At 37.3% G+C, this 17,782-nt stretch overlaps 1 protein-coding gene and 1 pseudogene across 1 annotated transcript in view; one reads left to right on the forward strand and one right to left on the reverse strand.

Annotated features, from left to right (window-relative positions):
* The window catches only part of DPYD (dihydropyrimidine dehydrogenase), an 802,527-nt gene that overhangs the window by 28,144 nt on the left and 756,601 nt on the right, over positions 1–17,782 (reverse strand). The window lies entirely within an intron of this gene.
* Positions 13,706–14,526, forward strand: LOC129519273 (AKT-interacting protein-like; annotated as a pseudogene).

A 17,782-nucleotide genomic window follows, 5' to 3' on the forward strand; every position in this document is an offset into this window, starting at 1 on the left:
TCCCATAAGCCTTAACTGCTTATATTGCATTGTGTCCCATGCTCTGTATTTCCATGTTGGCTCATACATCCCCTCTGTAAGGAAGCCCCTGCCAGTCTTTTTCATCTGGTACATGCCCATTTGGCATTGTAGCCTCAGCTTGGTTTTCATAGCATCTAAGTAATCTCCTTAACTGACTCCCCTCCCTTTACAGTGGCAGGGGCCCCTCGCAGTGCTCCAGGGCGCTGTGGGCATACTCTAACTCCTGCATCTGCCACACTGCCTTATCACTATTAGCCTATGCCTCTATTGTCTCTGCTGGAGGTCCTAGAAGATTCGTTTTTTGATCCAGCCCATAATAGGGACACAAGATGTTTTTGAAACTTAACAAACGAATGAATATCTTGAATGCATTTTAAAAATCCTGCTGGTTGTTTGAAATGTCAGATAACCTGAAACAATTACTTTCAGAAAGAAATTAATTTACACAAATAGGTCCATTTAACATTAAGATCTTTTGAAGTAAAAAGTACCGGACACTTGAAATGTATTTATAAAAGACAATCTGTGACCTCAAAGAACCTATAGTTAATAATAATGGCAGTACCTTGAGACAAGGGCTGAGGCAGAGGTGACACAGAATGCTAGATGTGCAGTGACAATGTGTACCTAACCCAAGCTGAGGGGTCAGAGCTCTTCTAGAAGGGTTGACATCTGAGCTAAGTTCTGAAGGATAGGTTGGCAAACAGTGAAGGTGGAGGTGTGAGGGTCAGGAAAGGGAAAGAAAATCCTCCTGGTGGAAGAAACACCAGGGGGAGAAGGGCCTCACTTTGGAAGAGGTGCTGGAGAGCCAGCAGACTAACCCTGTGCTCTCTGTTTAATCAGTACAAGATGGCAAGGAGTTTCCTCTGTGAAGGGGAAGCAGAGCACATTTTGCTGTGGAACGACCACACTGGAATGTATGTTAGGAAGACTGTCAATCAAGAGAAGAAAATCTACATTAATGGAATGCTAACAGAGGATGAAGGAGTTAAGACTTGCTTTTGGAAGGTGCTGGGCCTGCAAAGACAAGTAGGAGGAGGTGAGTGTTTTTTTTTTTTTTTTTTTTAAGCAGTTTATGGTTTTGGGAGAAGGCTGGCTGCAATCTTTGAAACTGAGGGGAGAAAATTATTTTATGCTGAAATATTTAAATGATGCCCCTCAAGTTCCTCTAAAGAAACAAACTTCACTGTTTAAAGCGGTAACCTTTAAAACAAAACCTTTGCTTGGAGTTTGGGAGATGAAGCCCTGTGGCATGGTTTAGGAGAAACAAAAACAAAAAGATGGCCAAACCATGGTGCATGAGGAATGCAGAATTCTGAAGCGGTGGGGAGAAGAGAGAGGAGAGGGGAAAAAGAGCCAAAAGAGAAGGAAGAGGGAAGGGACAGAGAGGGAGCAGAGCCTGGTGGTACGAGGGCTGGAGGACTTTAATAAAGAAGAGCTCATATTCAATTTCAAGCTGTTTGTGTTGCTGCAATTGAAATCCTCCTCTCTGACCCTTAAAACTTAAATAAGTCTCCTACAAACTTATACGCCTTAGAAATTTGGAAGAAAATCAGCAAAATAGGCTTGAGTTTCATGGTTGGTTTGGCATATAGCTCAAAGAATAAGAACCAACAAGAAGTAAGATTGAGGGAGATGCAGAATTCAGTGAAAGGGAGAATTTATAGCAGGAAGTGACCTAGAGAATATAATCTCCAGGGATTTTGTAGCAATTTCCAGAAGCAGGGGACTGGGTGATTTCAGCTGACATCTGGGTTCCATAGGCAGTTTTACGGAAGAATAGGATAAGTAAAGGAAGAGATGCACAAACAGTGTGATGTAACCCTGATCCAAATGAGCACTTAATTCCAACTAAGAGACTTCCTAGTGAAGGGGGAATTTAAACTGTGATGAAAGATTATAAAAGGGAGAAATAGTATGTGGTGCTGGAAAGGGATGCGAGAGATAAAGGAATGGATGAATAAAAAAACGAAAAATTAGAAAAACAAAACAAAACAGGATGAACCCATAGAGCTAAAATATGATGTGTGACTGGGCAATAGCAGGGGATTCAACTGGGGAATCTGTGGAGGGCTCTGAATTCTGGGCAAAGTAGCTTGGATATTTGTTCTTTAGGGTGAAGGGAAACACCAGCTATTTGAAAATACGTGATTAGATCCCTCTGGTGGTGGAAAGATGGGTTGTGGGAGGGAGGATATTTGTGGCAGAAAGAAGATAATGATCCAGAATGTTAGAGACGGGGTTTTGGTAGAAGCAGAAAAGTGAAATGGATGACCTATAAGATGTTTGTTGTTGTTTTTTTAAGAACATATGGTACTCTGCAAAATAGAGAAAAATATTGACTACACACCCCGACCCCAACAGTCCGACATTGATCTTCACTCCCACACTGTCCGCTGGCCTCTTCACCCCTACTTTCACAGTGACTACTGCCTGAAACCACCCAGCTTTCATTCTTTCTGACCCAGAACCTTTCCTGACACACCTCTCTATCTCTTTGCTGCTCATCTTTCTGCAAATGACCCTTCCTCTCTGAGCATCCCCTGCTCAAACAGAATCTCAAACACCTTCAGAATCACAAAAGAGCTCATGTTAACTGATAACCGCAGAGGCTGTAAGCTTGCAAAGAGTTACTTCTCAGTCAAAATGAACATGAAATCATGGTGGTGGGGAAGCTGGGCTTAGTTTTTCTTTCCTGGCACTCTGGAGGACACTTACTCATAATCTGTAGGAATGATGAAGTGGGGAGAAGACACGGAGGACATCAACCCCCTCAACAACAGCTGTAGTGGGAGGTGATTAGAAGTTCGAAAAATGAAGGAACTGCCTTGTCAGCATCATCTTCATCAGAATCAGCACATTACCTGAGCATTGCTACACCCTAGGCCCTCTGCAAAGCATGTGAATACATTATCCCTTCTTTACTGCAACCCTGTGAAGCGGGGATTGTCCTTGTCCCCTTTACAGATGAGAACACAGTTTCAAGAAGCTTAAGCCACTTGTTCCAACTCTCATCATTACTAAATGGCAGAGCCAGGATTCAAATCCCAGTCTGCCAGGTGTCAGAGCCTGTGCTATGCTGTCACTCATGTTTCTTTATAGTCCTTACAAAGCTCTCTATTAGATGAGTATGTAATATATTTTTAAGTGATATGAAGAGGCATATTACACATATAATCCATTCCTTGAAATCTATGCTTTTTTTCTCATTCCACAACCTATGCAGGGAAAAAATGTTTCATACAGTAGACACCATTTAAAAAAATGCTGAACACATACCATGAAAAATATCTGTATTACTTCAGTCCTGTTTATTATTGGCCTCAAGTTTAATGAGCTCAAGTTAATACAGGTGAAAGGCCAGAGTGTTACATGCAGCAGTTAATGAAATACCATAGAGCTGCTGAGAAAATGATTAGCAGCCAAATGTGAATTTAATATACTTCACCTCAAGGAGCAATGCCCCATGGGAGACATCTTTCCGGGGGAGGCAATATAGGAAATAGCACTTGAGAGGTAGAAGATGGGGCTCTGATCTTTGCCTTGATGTCAGCTTGTTTTGTGACCTATGGGAGCTATTGACTCCTCTGGTCTCAGTTTTCTCATCTGTAAAATGAGGGGGTCAGACCAGATAATTTATAAGTTTCCTTTCAGTGATATGTTTTGCATTGTTTTCAAATTAACAATTAGAAATCTTCAGGTTTATGGGGCATCTGGGGGGACTCAGTCAGTTAAGCCTCTGACTCTTGATTTTGGCTCAGGTCAGGATATCGGGGTCATGATCAAGCCCCAAGTTGGGCCCTGTGCTCAGTGGAGAATCTGCTTGGGATTCTCTCTCTCTCTCTCTGCCCCTCCCTGCTGTTCACTCTCTCTAAAATAGATAAATCTTAAAAAAAAAAAAAAAAGAAATCCTTAGAGTTTATGACCAGGTGGCATCACATCCACAGTTTTATCCACATCACATCTACATCACATCCACATCACATCTACGGAAATATTGGATTGAGTCACAAATTATAACTCTTCCCGTCCTATTTACACAATATTCTAAGTCTTTTTAAGCTGTAAAATATGGATAATAAGGATAATGTTTATCAAACTCCCAAGACTGGATTGGAAACTGTTTTAGGCTTTACTGGTGGAAGGTACAACTAAAGATATCTTCTCTATTTTCTAATTATGGAATAATAAAACTTGTGTAAATAATTAAAATAAATAAAATAGTCTTTTAAATGAAGGCTAATATAATCTGTATAAATAGAGGAATGGATACAGATCACAACCAACACTGCACCGTAACTATCTTTACACAGTTTGGTTTAGTTACAACTCACCTGAGAAACGTTCTATACGAAATCAACCACATGCACATTAGAAGTGGACATACGTGATACCAGACATGAAATCCCCAAGTCACTAAGACATAGACACACATGTAGTTGCGTTTGGCATGCGGTTACAGGATGTTGAAAGAAAATGGAAGCTTCTACTAAAGCAGTCCAATGTACCGAGTGATCACTGGGGTGCAGAGACTAAGACACCTGGCCTTTAAGACAAGTCACTTGCTCTATATGGGCCTCAGTTTTCATTTGTGCAAAATGGAGATTACAATGACCATTTTGCCTCCTTGCTCTTCACAACAACTGTTTGAAATTGGAAGATTCTAGTATATCATTAAAACACACAGCTTTTACCATTTTGAAAACTATAAAGCAGTACAGAACCAAAGTGTTATTTTATTATAGTGAGCATAATTTGTATTTATGCAGAATTTTTAAACATCTTTACAATGTGAAGATGAAGTGAGTATTCTGCATTATCAAAATGTCACATAAAGATTAGCCTCACACAAACAAAGACCTCCTAAGCAATAGTCCTTCCAATGCCCGTAGGAGGACTTGGATGGAATGATTTGCTTTGGAAATCTACCTTCAAAATGCTACTGCTTTCATGGCTAAATATTGCATAGAATGTCAAGGGCAAAAACCAATGAGGGGAAAATGGAATAAAAATTACCTCATACAATAGGATAGAAGCAGAGAAAAACAGAAAAATGGGGTGATGAGGAAAATGGGACTGCTATAAATATGAGAAAAAGCATTCAGGAGTCAGGCTATATTTGGAGCAAGAGTAGAAGATTAATCAATCTTTTCTATATTTATTCAATATGATACTTAATATTTTCCCTACACAGAAACACCAGGATGACTGCTTTAAGCCTTTTTACCTGAAAGTGTGGCATAGAGCATAAAATATCACATTTTGATCCAATCAAAAACCCTATTTGGAGTTATAGTTCAGGACATATTGGAAAAAATGATCATCATTTTGAAAGTCAATATCTAGGGTTTCTATGCTAAGCAGGAGATTTACATTGGAAAGAAAATAAAAGGAAGTGCAAGTTTTTAGTTGAAAGGAAAGAATTTTCTAAGATAATTAATTACCATACTTGTAGGAAGTATTTAACATGGGAAAGAATAATCTTTCATATGTGTGGCAAAGTGCTCCATAAACAACAGCTTCTGCGTGCAGACATGGAGACACTAGCAAACAACCATAAGATAAAATTCATCTCTGTAACCGGGGTCACTACGGAAGGCAATCATTGCCCCCACAGATTCTGGATTTCCCTCTCTGTCTCTTCCTCATTACTTTCTAAACTATATTACTATTATTTATGCATTCTTTCTTTTTATGAGTATATCATAAACATTTTGAGGACAGGATACTTTTTGTAGCTGTTTTATCTTCCCCTTAGTTCTTTGTATATAGTTGGCCTAATTACCACAATAACTAATTATAAATTATAAATTAGTTATTAAATTAACAGTAGTTAATTTATAATTAGTAATTAATACTAAAGTGTCAGTATATAAAAGCTATACTGACAAGAAATTTCAACTAACCTCGATGTGATCACAGCTTAATGCTGACAACTGATGTAGTCTGAACACTTTTCATACAAAATGTCCAGAAAGGTTGTCCCTCTGCACAATGCTTGGCAAGAATGAGACTCATCTAATGTTTAATGACCAAACAAGTAATTTTTGCCCTCATCCATAATATTACATAAGCCAATCCCTTTTTTAAAAAATATTTATTTATTTATTTTTAAATTTTATTTATTTATGATAGTCACAGAGAGAGAGAGAGAGGCAGAGACACAGGCAGAGGGAGAAGCAGGTTCCATGCACCGGGAGCCCGACGTGGGATTCGATCCCGGGTCTCCAGGATCGCGCCCTGGGCCAAAGGCAGGCGCCAAACCGCTGTGCCACCCAGGGATCCCCCATAAGCCAATCCCTGATAATAACACTTGCTTTAAAACTGTACAACATCCTACAGACTAACACATTTGTAATAATAAGGTATTGCAAGGTATAGCTCCAACAGATCAATTTAGATTCAAGGCTTAGAGCATAACACAAATAATTTCTTTGTATTTTCCTGGACCTTTGCTTAAAGTTTTCTATCAAGAAAATGATAACGACCAACTATTTCGCTCTCCTGCTCAAAAAAAAAATCAAACAACAGAATCAAACAGAAACCAATATATATATATATATATATATATATATATATATATATATATATATATATTTGTAGGCCACAGTTCTTAAGAAGCCATTATTTTATTGAAAATGTACTTTGAACAATTGTGAATCTAGGTAATTATTGCATTAGATCAAACATCAAGCTTCTGGAAACAATAACTCACTTGACTTCTGTGGGCTTCATGCAGGCCCTATGGTCAATAGTCCATGTTGATGGTACTTAGACACTCCTGCTCTTGACTGCCAAAGTCTGTTATAAAGATGAGCTTCATGTTTGGCAATGGCTAATACTACAAAATGAAAACAGCAGTCAAAGAAACTGGCCATTAGGCTTGGAGAAGAATAATCTGTACATAATTTTCTCAGCAAGCTTCATCAGATATCTGCCAGTTGGTGAATATTGCATGTCCTGAGAGGTATTAGGACCAAACTCTAAAACTAAATAACATAGTTAACAGTACTTCCAGTTTTAGAAATTATTTTTGTATATTGTCTGGTTTAATTTCCACAATAACAGAATTATTATAATATTGATGAAACCTGAGGCCCACAGATATGGTGAGCACACGAAGCCCAGTGCCACGTAATGGTAGTGGCAGAGCACACCCAAACCTAGGTCTCTCACCTCTAAGCCTCTCACCTTCTCCTCTACATTGACTGGCTGGGTCCTTTCTGAGCTGTTTGGCTGTTATTTCATATAAAGTCACTGTATGATTTTTGATGCTTTAGGAGAAGATACCAAGGAGAAGCTCTAATAAGATGTGTTCTTACGAAAGACTCAGTCTATGCACTAAGCAGTGAAGACATAATAGGGGGCAAAACAGATATGATCCCTATCCTCAGGGAGTTTGCAGTATAGTTCGTAATGTAATGGGATTAAACATAAATAATCCTACAAAAACATATGCAAAATTTATCATAATTTTTGATGATACACATTTATCTGATCATTTAAGATCAAATCCTATCAAACAACCTCTAACCCTATCTCGTATCCAACAGGTGAAATCAATGTCCATATATAACCCAATCATCCAATCTGTCCATATTTACACTTGAAAAGTGAAGACGCTACAGAACGCAACTGCTCCCTCCACAACTCTGTGACCATGATTTCAAGTGACATTCACTAGTGCCAACAAGCCTTGCTGTGTTACTACAGTGGCTCATCAGCTTTCTCACTCTACCTAGGGACAGTTTTATATCTTCTTGCTCCTAAACTCTGAAGGGCTACCCATTTTCATTCTCATTTGAGGATCTGGTCTCACATTATCGGTGTTAAAAATACTGAAGTAACTTTTCTATTCTGAATTTTATAAATCTCTCTCATCTGTACTATCACCCCCTATCTTTTCTTCTGTTATGATGGGAAGCGTCCTGGTTCTTTCAAAAGATCCACTGAGGGCTCTTTCTTCTATGCATCTGATCACATGAAGGAATTTGCTTCTTTAATTTTTATCTCTTACCATCCCCTGATTCACTCTCATTTTCTTATTATTTCTGTTAACGCACAAATATGCTTTAATCTCTCCCATCCTAAACACAAATACAGAAAACAAATAAAAGAACTCTGTCTCTGCAACCACTTCCCTGCATCCTCATTTACCTATATCCCTTCAAACCTCTCTTAAGTACTGCTAGTAGTGTCTGTCCTCCCACCCTCACTTCCCATTCACTCCTCAGTTATTCAGAGCAGGAATTTGTCCTCCATTCTCAGCCACAGAAATGCTGTGGTGATGGGGCCAACAACAACCTTTATTTTGTATATCATATGGCCATACTTTTGTGCTCATTTTACTTTCCCAGCAGCATTCAAACTAGATGATCCCTCCTTCCTTCTTAAAATATTATCCTACTCTTTTCCTACATCATTTCTGTATCTCCTTTATTGGGTAAATCTTTTTTTTCTGAAACCTATAGGTTGGAATAACCAAGGCTCAGTCCTAGACACTCTTTTTTCCCCATTGCCAGCATACCCTTTCCAAGTAATCTGATCTTATCTTATGGCTTTAAATACCATTTTTTAAGCTATGGCTTTCAAATTTACGACTCCAGTTCTGTTCTTCATACTGAGCTCTAGACTCTTAAATCCAGCGACTTAATTAACATTTAATTATATGTTGAAAAGTGATCTCAAACTTAACATGTCTTAGGTAGATCCCTTGCTATTTCACTCCAAATCTCCCTCTCCCAAACTTCCCTATTTCAGTTAATGGAATGACTGCTGACCCATTTGCTTAAGTCAAAAACCTAGGGCTGGTCTGGATTTCATTTTTTCCTCTTATTTTCCTCTCTAGCGCCAATCCTTCAGCAAAACTATGCTCACAACAACCTTAAATGTCCCCCACTTCTCACCATCTCCATTGATATGGCTCTAGTCCAAGGCTCCACTGTCTCTTACCAGAAACACTGCAGTAGCCTCCTAACTGATCTGCCTTTCTCTTTTGACTCACTATAATGTATTCTCCACATAGTAGCCAGAGCAATTGTCTTAAATAGAAATGAGAACATGTCACTCCTCTGCTTAAAATTCTCCAATGATTTCCCAATGTACTTAAAATAAAATCTAAAAGCTTTGCAATGACTGCAGGCTTATCTGGCTCCTGCCTACCTCTTCAATTTTATTTTTTACCACTCTCCTCTTAATTTACTACACTGCAACCATACGCGTGTACTTCTTTCTGTTCTCAAAAAGTCTTAGGGTCTTTATACTGAAAGTAGATCCTCCAACTCATACTCTGTATATCTCCCTTTTGATAATCATCATATTCTTTATTCACTTATTTTGTATCTCCATCCTTTCTAGAAGATATGAGCTACCAGAATAGGATATTCATAAATTTTGTTCACTGATGTTTCCTTAGACCTTTGAAGAGTAGGAACATACGTTCCTAAATGAACGAATGTTTGAGTAACAGTATATTTAGGATAAACAGTGCAGTCCTTGATGTTGGCTTTCAACCTGGGTTCCATTATGTACTGGGCTTTTGACCTGGTCAAATTTTGTTTTACGTTTAAGATGTCTGTTGCCTCATTCATAAAATGGGAATAACATTTCATAGGGTTGTAATAAGGATTATATAATTTTATATAAAGTATATAAAATGAAGCCAGAGCTTGGTAAACATTAGGCACTTATTATAATGCTAGTCCTTATCATCAGCATTATTTTTATATAAATCCTTGGAACATGTTATAGTTTTCTTTCTATTATTAACTTATATATGCTTTAGCACATTTTGCGATGTGCTTAATATGCTAAAGTAAACATTCCCCCGCCCTCCCATAAACCCTTTTTTCCAGACTTTATAAGGAAAATCAATGGCTTAAGCATGTTTTACATGATGGAGAATTGTTTATTTCACATTTAGACTGCATACACTCCATAAAGTATGAATTACTCACATAGTTATATAACTTTATGCTCCACATGTTTAAATAAGTAAAATTACGAAAATGAAGATTTGATAGTTGAGAAGTAAATGTAAACACTAGTTCTTAAAGAATGAAAGCAAGACCATTCTGTAGCCTAAAGTAAATGCTGTCATCGGTGGGGGTTGGGGAAAGATGCTACGATCTGAGCCCATTACCGTGCTACTTCATGAACATCTGGCAGTCTGTCACTTCACAGGCAACAACATCTTCTCTAAACAGAATAGACTTGAATTCATCAGGGATTCCCATAGTACAGTATATGCTTAACTTAAGTACCTGCTTTCCGTGATTTCCATAGATTATCATATTCATGACACTGTGGAGTGAAAGCATTCTTCTCACTCTCTAACCAGAACATGAAAAAGAAATTAAAACATTGGCAGGCACTTTGTCTCCAGTTTGTTGGACAAGTAAGAAAAGGATTTTCCACCCATTTATGTAAATGAAATTCTGTCAACTTAGAGCATTTTAACAAAGATGACAGCCGCCTGTCTATTAATAAATACCTGACAGGATAACAATTACAATTGTGGTTGACTGTTTTTCTTTCAATAAATGTAGGTCAGTGGGTATTTTAAAAGAATTTATTTAAAATAAATTTGCAAACCCCAATAACTTTTACCCTCATCGCTATTAACCGAGAAAGAAATTTTAACATGTGCATTTTTGCCTTCTTAATAGTGGTTTTAGAAGATTATGGCCAAATCCTTTTAAATACATATAACTATGTAATTATATATGTGTGCGCTTACTCTTGTATATATACACACACACATACATATAAAGACATGTAAGACATCCATACTTGGATCCAGTATTTTGAATTCTGTAGAAAGACTTATAGGCTCTCTGTTATCCAGAAGTAGTTATTCAGATTAGGGATTATCTTTGTGCTACTTCTTCTTTCTGATTTTGGATTGTATTCATTGTTGACTATCAGAAAGGAAGAATAAGAATATGTAAAAAATTAATTAATCTGGCTACCCATCAAGTTCTGGGAATATATTTAGTAGAGAAAGAAGTGAATTCAATGAATAAATTGAGTTTTGAGGGATTATATATGGAATTCATTAATCCACTTTAGCCCAAAGCCCCATTAGTTAGATTTCAGAAAGTGACTTTCTGAACAGATTAGGATAAGATTTTGAATTTTTTGTGAAATAACTTTCCGAGACAATGTGTTTTTCTCTGTTTACTGGAGTTTGGGAGAGGATCTACACTGATGTATTAGTATGCCAGTTACAAGTACTCCCCAAACAGTGAATTGTTTTATCTTTATTTACTACAAATTGAAAACACAGCATTGTATTTCATCACATTTAAGATGTCACTATACATCGCTTTTATGCATATAGTAAGAGGAAAATTATAAGCAAAATAAAATTTTAAAATTATTACTAAAACTTCTAGATATTTAGAATCTGTTAAAGAGAAATTAATTGCAAGACATTCTGAAAAAAATTCATGTCTTAGAATGGAAGAAATATAGTATGTTCCTCAAATACTGACTGGTTCATTTCTAGGTTTTTTTCTCATCATTGTCAGCAGCCATAATATAGTATCTCATTATTCCAAGAGCAATGCTATGTGAAAATTACATCATCATTCCTAAAATCCTATTTGTAAATAAAAGTCCAAATTTTAGAAGTATAAAACAACAGCACCAAAATTACCATCAACAAAAGCAGGGAATAAACACTGTTCTACTTCCAGCTTTATCCCAGAAATCAATGTGAGTAACTGAAGGAAAAAAGCAGAGAGGAGTAGTTAATTGGATGTTTCTGATTTGAGTTGACTCTAGATGTGAATGCTTCCAAGATAGATGTCTGTTGTTTCTTGAATTCCATACTCCCTATATCTCCTCTATAGATAGATAGTGCCAATTTTTAAAACCGAAGAATATGTAAAATATGTATTTGCATTTATATCTTCTAAGGTGATTTTTGGAGAAAATTTCACAAATAACATTGTTCCTTCAAAGAAAACCATGATACCTATTTTTTAAGAGCACAATTTACCTCTTGAATTTCTGGATGAAGGTCTTTGCATGAGGTAAATATTGGAGCAGTTGACAGGCTTAGTTATTTCTAGGAAAAATTTCTGTTGATCATCGTGCAGGGATTAATTCAAGCACTGCTCTTTTGAGATACTTTTTCTAGGACAGAATAAGCCACACAGAGAAAGATATCCAGACAATGTCAAAAGATACAGCATCATTATGCCATTTAATGGCTGATGTGGGTTACGTCAGCCAGTCCTAGGAAAGTGGGTTTTCCCTGAATAACAATGATTCAAAAAGATAATGTCGTGTTTTATTAGAATCTATAAAATCATAAGCAAATACCATATATTCCTGTTAGTCATCCAATGATGGAATTGTATATATGATGGCACTAATGGATTCCTTAAATGCAAATTACTGCCAAATTCCTAAGTAAACTGTCCCCTGCTTCAGTGACATTATAATCCATCTCTTATGTCAGATGGACTGAGAGACTTAGCCTTCTGATCACATAGGCTTTACTGCTTTTCTTCATTCATCTCCCACACTCAGTAATCCTTTTACTTCTCCTTTCTAAGTTTATAATTTAAATGCAATCTATTCATTTATCGAAAAAGAGACCCTAGTTTAAATGGGATGTCTTTGATTTATGGCTAAAGAAGCCGTTACTGGTTATACAATGGTCTGAATCCTATTACACATATAACAATCTGGGGAGCCTCATTCCCTACTTGCCTTCACCAATGTTTTGTGTCAACACACAGAATTAAGGCTGGCTACTAGCTTTGGGGTCCTCTCCTGCTCTGACTTCTTTCATACAGTCTTGCATTTTATGTTTGAGAGAAAAGTCCTCAAGGAGCAGAACTGGCTGTATTAAGTTCTCTGGTTTTTCATCAAAATGGATTTTGATTTTATTATTTAAAAAATTTAAAATAGCAGATTGGCTAAATTGGCATTAATTTCTCAAAATCCTAGATGGCCATTAAAAAGAAAATCATATTTGGCAGTTTTGTAAGAAGTATAGAAAATTCTTACATAATATATTTTTGGGTGGAAAAATAAAAAGCAGAATTACACCATTATATGCAGTATTACAGCTTAAGAAATCATTGTTTTTATATGTATATACATTCCTGCATACACAATTTGTGGATTAAATAAGAACATTTTTGATTGGCTGGTGATGTCTTTTGTAGGCCAGTCTTTAAGTAGAAGTCAATGAGTATGGGAGAAGTTTCACTAGAATAATGAAACCAATTTGTAAAAATATGAAAAAAAAAAAGACTGTATGTAGATTAGAGGTGGTAGTGGCAAATACACTGATGTTGGAAAAATAAGTTGTCAGTAAGGGAGTTAGAAGATCTGTAAACAACAGTTGGTGAGAGAGAGTGAAAGCTGGGATTTTATAAGCTTTTAAGACCCGTTAAAGGTACTATCTACTTCACAAGCATTTAAAATTGGGCACTGATGTGAGTGATTTGCATTATCCTACCTCCTCCTCCTGACAGTCTTTCAAGGCCCGAGTCAGCCCCTGTTTAGCTGGAAGGAAACCAAGGCTGGGGAGCAGTAAAGTGAATTCTGAAGACAAAAGAGTTTGATGACACAGATTACTAATTTTTTTTGTTTGTAGTCCACATCATGAACCATTTGTGGTCCATTTGTGGAGCATGTCCACAGCCCTGTATGCAAATGACCTGACGATGAAAAGAAGATATTAACAGAGGTTGTGATAATTAGTCCTCCATGTGCTGCTCCAAAGAAACAGCTGCCTTCTGTTCCCCAAAATGCTTTGCTCATAACTAGGCCGACATCTCCTGTCCCAGCAACACCGTCAATGAATGGCACACATGCTTCTTATGAACCTTCAACCTGGAATACACTTTTCTTGCAGAATTTACCATGGTTGGGAAGCAGAAGTTACCAAGTATCTATGCAGAGTCACCTTCTCGCTCTGCATTAATGTGGTTTGAAGCAATATTCATACAGCATGGACTTTATCAAGATGCTGTTTAAGTTTACATTCCCGTTAACAACCTAGATGGTGAATGTCCACGCTTGGTGCTAGATATTCCCATCTTTCACCTGCTGGTCGATCCCACCTCAGATGAACTGGCTGTGAAGAGCGCATTTGCAAACTGGAAGTGGAACCACAATCATATTTGGCAAGTATTCATGTATGTGAGGAAAATTTTCTACAAGATCGATACACCAGCCCCCTGAGCCAGAGGCCACAGTACTATATGTAAAAGATACTCAGCTTCTTCAAAGTAAAGTGGTTGACAGTGTTGAAGTACGCAGTGCTTGTGTGTTTGACCAACCTAAGATATAAGACCTCTATGCAATTAGCTTTCCTCCGGGGAAGCCTTCTGTACATGATGAGGCCAGAGGGGAGGTGCTGGCTCAGAAGAAGAAGCCTGAAAAAACAGGACAATAAAAGTTCATGTTGCTGGCCTGTTGTGGGTAAAGCCTGGTTCAGTATAACCTTTCATTATGGAAGAGAAAACAGTAGCAACTTAAGGTGCTCGTGAATCTGGTGCCCCGTACACTTTCCTGCAGGGCGGGGCTCGAGTTAAAGCTGACCAATGATGAAGGGACTGACTGAAGAGTAACACTGTGTGAATGAGGGCTGGTGTTGGTGTTGTCCATGATGCTTAGGCTCTACCAGCCGGTTTGGGAAGCCTCTCTTCATGTAATGGATTACTTCTGTCAGGGTGTCATTTAGGGTGGTTATTGAATTCATACTCTACATTATTGAGGATCTTGAGGCTTAAAATTTATTATTTATTTATTTATTCATTCATTCATTCATTTAAGGGGGGAGGGGCAGAGGAAGAGGGAGAGAATCTTTTTTTTTTTTTTTTTTTTTTTTGAGGGAGAGAATCTTAAGCAGACTCCACTTAGGGTTATTATGGCCCACGCGTGGAGCCGAACGTGGGGCTCAATCTCACGACTCTGTGATCATGACCTGAGCCAAAATCAAGAGTTAGATGCTTAACTGGCTTAGCTATCCAGGCGCCCCATGCTTGAGGCTTAAATATTTTCTGAATATAGTTCTAAAAGTAAGGTACATTCACTTAAACTAATAGAGGAGACACAGTTCAGCATTATCTAATGATTTTTAAATCAGTGACTTCGGTTGTACATATGTTAGTGTATGGAGAAGAGAAGCAAAGTGCTTTGAAAGTCTGGATAATTTTCTGAATGATTCAATTAATTAAACCAATGTTTACTGGGCACCAAAAAATGTTTTTTTTTTTAGGCATTGATCTCTCCAGCTGACTCAATATTCAGTGAGGTGACCCAAATTTAGTGCATCTTGGATACCTTCTAAAGGGTGGCTGTGGTGTGTCTTACTGAGACACCATTTTAGGAGGCCTAGATATAGATTGCCCACGTGAAATGCAAGACATGGGTAGCTTTTCTCACAGAATCCATTTCTGTACACAATCTCTTTCCTGTAATGGTTTGTAGTACAGATGAATTACTGATTTTGGTTAGTGTCTTCTAATACCCAGCAGATACTCGAACAAGAAACTCAAGTCCCCCTAGGATAAAAAGCATAATGACAGGTTGAATGTGCTAACACTACAGATTCCCCAAATAAAACCTTTATTGATTGAATGCCTTATCATCATCAAGAGTCACTCATTTATTTGATGCTTTCAAGTACTGTATATATGAATGTATGGATGAACAAAGCCTTTTTTCCTGAACAATCTTCACTAAAAGATTACTTCAGAATCATAGGTGAAAGCTTTATTATTGCTGTATAATTGTAGAGGACGCCTAGAGGAAGCTAGGTCAAGCACTGTTATCATCTTTCTCTTATACTGATTCAACCTACTGCATACTGGGCTTTATCCACATCCTACCAAGTTAATAAAGAGAAGATCAGAAGACAAACTTAATCCATAATATGAATCTACTGCGTGGAGCTTTTAGTTTCACTATACTATCAAGAATTTAATTTTCAATATTATTTGGTCTACAATTCTGCACCTTTATTCATAAGTGGAAAATGGTCTATATTTTTTTACTGCAGTATTTAGTCTGGGTTTTGGTAGTAACGTTGATCAAGGTTCATAAATTTATTAGGCAGTTTTCTATATTTTTTTAAAAGCTGGAATTACTTAAATAACATAGAAACTCTGATAAAACTATCAGCTATTCAGCTGCAAAACTACTGCTCCTGATATGTTTTGAATGGTAAATTTAAATATTCGCTTTCCAATTCTATGGATGATTATTAGTTATATAGTTTCTTTAAAAAAAATTCATTAGAGAGAGAAAGAGAGAGCACACACACACGTGAGCGCATGTGAGGGGCAGGAGCAGTGGAGAGGGAGAATCAGGCTCCCGGCTGAGCAGAGAGGCCCATGTGGGGCTCAATCCCAGGATCCTGACATCATGACTTGAGCCAAAGGCAGGAGCTTAACAAACTGAGCCACCCAGCTGGCTTAGTTGGTTATGTATTTTCAAAATTTTGGTAGTTTATATTTGATAAGAAATTACTTCTTCTCTCTGGATTTTACTGCCAAAGAGTTATATATAACACTTTATTCTTTAATTCTCTTCTGGATCTGAGGTACAGTTCTGTTTTCATTCTTCTACCAAATATATTCTTACTTCTTCTTTTTTGGAGCTCTAATGATAACTTCATCTATTCATTGGTCTTTTCTTTTCAAATGTCACTTTTAGTTTTATTCTTCCTTTTTAATTTTCTTTTTGGTTCTTCCTAAAAAGACCTTGCTGACACCCAGGAAAAGGAGATGTTCCTGGTAGACCTTCTGCATCTCGTCCCAGTTCAGGCTGACCTTCCCTTTTCTGGGCATCTTTATAATCTTTAGGTTCTATTATGAAAACACTTCCTTTCTTTTCCCTTCTGTCCCCCCCCCCCCCTTAAACTTCTGCCCAGATGCTTTTTCTGTTTCTTTTTACCAGTTTTTTTTCAAGTCAGAAATTCGGGCTTCCCAGCAGGTAGACCACTTAAATATTTCTATTTTGGTAGAAACTACCAAAATTTCTACACTTTCTACTTTCATGTGTAAAAAGCAGCAGGTGATTATGCAATAGATTCCATACTTCTTGGCTTTGTAAAGGGGCAGAGATGGGGAGGACATCAAAAATTAGGTCTGGTAATAATGAACTACATTATTAAAATTCTCTGCTTGAGTAATGGGAAATAGCTATGTTCACTGAAAAGAGTACAGAGAGAAAGAGAGTAAGAGAGAGAAAGAAAGAAAAGAGAGAAAAAAGAAGAGAGTACCAAGTCAGGAGATTAAGGTTCTAGGTCTTTGTTTACATTTTTTTTTCTGCCAGATCCAAAAATTAGGTCTTTTCCGATGGATTTTTCACCAAATTTTCCTCTTACTATTTACTCAAAAGGCTAGAGAAATACATAGAGCCAAAATGAAAAAAAAATCTAATTTTTAGTTTCATAGTCACTTGAATTTGTCTCAAAACTTTTGAAAAGCTCATTTGTTTGCTTTTTTATTTTTTTATTTTTTATTTTATTTGTTTGCTTTTAATGATTTACGTTTCAGTGCTTTAGACCAGGTCACCTAAAGATTGAAATTTAGTGAGAAACTGACTGGGCTAACTCCAAAATGAAAAGAAGGTTCTAAATGTAGGTGCATGGCCCTGGAATCCCAGATCCCAGGATGAACACCACATCTGCACGTTGACCAGAGGAAGGAGCGCAGCTCCCATACAACGCATCTCGGAATGTGAGACAAACGCTATGGTCACGTAGAACATTTTTAATGGGAGGATG

This window comes from Nyctereutes procyonoides, unplaced genomic scaffold (assembly GCF_905146905.1).
Source record: "Nyctereutes procyonoides isolate TBG_1078 unplaced genomic scaffold, NYPRO_anot_genome, whole genome shotgun sequence".
Classification (NCBI taxonomy): Eukaryota; Metazoa; Chordata; class Mammalia; order Carnivora; family Canidae; genus Nyctereutes; species Nyctereutes procyonoides.